At 44.4% G+C, this 2,150-nt stretch overlaps 1 non-coding gene across 1 annotated transcript; it reads right to left on the bottom strand.

Annotated features, from left to right (window-relative positions):
* Window positions 1-552: 552 nt before the first annotated feature.
* Window positions 553-655, bottom strand: LOC142863020 (small nucleolar RNA U13). Its single transcript, XR_012913907.1, has one exon. It is a non-coding gene; the product is annotated as a small nucleolar RNA U13 (small nucleolar RNA).
* Window positions 656-2,150: the final 1,495 nt, after the last annotated feature.

Below are 2,150 nucleotides of genomic sequence, written 5' to 3'. Positions count from 1 at the left end.
TGAAGCTCCCTCTGGGAGCCACATGGAGAAAGAACAGTCTGGAGGACATTCTAAAAGGACTGGCTACAGAGTATACCTGTCACAGTGCCACAACATCATTCGCCTCTTCACTTCCTTTTGAAGACAGATGCTAAGGGTGTAGTGTGGTGGCCTACTAGATGAGCATTATCTAATCTTAGTTCCAATCTAAGGGCATTCCAGAGGCCAAAGCTCTCTGTCAGGGTTTCCAGGAGTGTGCAGAGACCAATGAAGTAGCAGAGCTTGGGCTGGGGTGCAAAGAATGCTCTGCAGAATCTTTTTCCAGCAGCCAGGGCCACCCAGGCAGGAGCTAAGGCAAGGAGAAGTCATCAGCTTACATGTATCCGAAAGGATCGATCTCATGGTCCTCTTCTTTCTTCCATCCAACAAGCAAGCAGTCCTTCTTTTGTATCTTCCTGTCCTTTCATACCTGCCCTCCATTGGATCTCAATAAGACCTCGGAGTCACCCCATAACTGCCTGTAATTGATTTCCTTTAGGGACTTTGCTTTTTGCATTTTTTTCCCTTTCTTTTCATCAGACAGATAATGTCCTACATCATAACAAGATTTGAGGGAGGCACATCTCATGTATGAGCATGAATACCCAATCATCACACTTATGAACCACAAAAGAATGGGGGAGTGGCTTTGTTTTTTTAACTGTCTCCACTGGTGAGAGAGAAACCTCTATTTCTCTCTCTGTGACTTTGCTTAGAACCAGCAAGAATCTATGTTGTAGTACACCTGCCTCACATCTGTCATAGGCACCTGCTGTTTCTGCACACCCAGTTGGACTTTCCTTTGCAAAGCGCCCCTCCACCCCGAGAGTCCCTGAGGTTTAGGAGTGATCCCCTTCCCACCTTGAAACATGGCCAATGACTCAGGCCTGGCCAATCAGAATCACAGTGATGGTTCGGGGTGCAAGCCAGGTCTATGCCAGTCAGGACTGGGACACTTGCAGATATTATTAGGAAAGAGGTGCTTTTTGTTCTACCAGGATTGCTAAAGTGGCCAGGAGGAAGTCTGTAGCCACTGGTTGCCAGCTTGGCCACCAGCCAAAGAAAGTCTACCAGTGAATAAGACCATATCAGGAGAAAGTAGATCTAAGGTATGAAGAGGGATAGCATCAAAGCCACCCCTTTGATGCTATCAAACACCTGGACCCAGCTAAGCCTGAAGCCACTGCTTCCTGTCCTGGACTCTTTAGCTTCTAGTTGCTGCTGTAACAAATTACCACAACCTTCACAGCTTAAAACAAGACAAATTTGTTATCTTATGGTCCTGGAGGTGAGAAGTCTAAAATCAAGGTGTTGGCAGAGCTGTGTTCCTTTTGAAGCCTCTAGGGGAAAATCTGTTTCCTTACCTTGTCCAGCTTCCTTCCTAACCTGTGTTACTCGGCTCATGCCCCTTTCTCACCTTACTCCAACCTCTTTCTTCCATCCTCATGTCTCCTGCATCTGCAGTCAAATCTACCTCTTTCCTTTAGAAAGACTCTTGTGATTACATTGGGCCCACCCAGATAACCCTGGAGAACCGCCTCATCTCAAGATCCTTAATTCAATTACATCTTCAAAGCCCCTTTTGTAGGTAACATATTCATGGGTTCTGGGGATTAGGATGGGGACATTTTTGGGTGGCTTTAGTCAGCTGACCACAGGAATCAATTTTTGTTAGAGCCACTTTAGGCTAGAAATCTGTCACTTACAATAGAAAGAGTCCATAATACATGTTCCTAAATCTACAACACCATCGTACCTCTGGGGAACAGACCAACTCTAGTATTCAGTTTATTCAGTCTGAGTTATAATTTCCTGGTATCACTTCAGTATTTCTAATTTCAGCCAATAGTAGGGAACAGGAGCTAGGAACACAGATTTTTGGATTCAGATAGTGTAGGTCTACATCCTGACCTTTCCACTTACTAGTTAAGCTTTTTAAGCTACAACCTTCTTTATCTGTCAAGTGGAGATAATAAAAGCACCTGCTTCAGCTGGCGATTGTAAGAATTAAATGAGATAATGAAAGGACTGTGCTCACACAAGGTCAATACCCGATAAATAATGCTCTTTCCACTAGGATTACAGATATGACTCCTTCCATCTGGTATTACACTAATTTTTTACACAGTGTA

The sequence above is a fragment of the Microcebus murinus genome, chromosome 20 (assembly GCF_040939455.1).
Source record: "Microcebus murinus isolate Inina chromosome 20, M.murinus_Inina_mat1.0, whole genome shotgun sequence".
In the NCBI taxonomy this organism is placed as follows: Eukaryota; Metazoa; Chordata; class Mammalia; order Primates; family Cheirogaleidae; genus Microcebus; species Microcebus murinus.
Note: the sequence above shows the minus strand (reverse complement) of the source record. Positions and strands in the feature narration are given on the sequence as shown.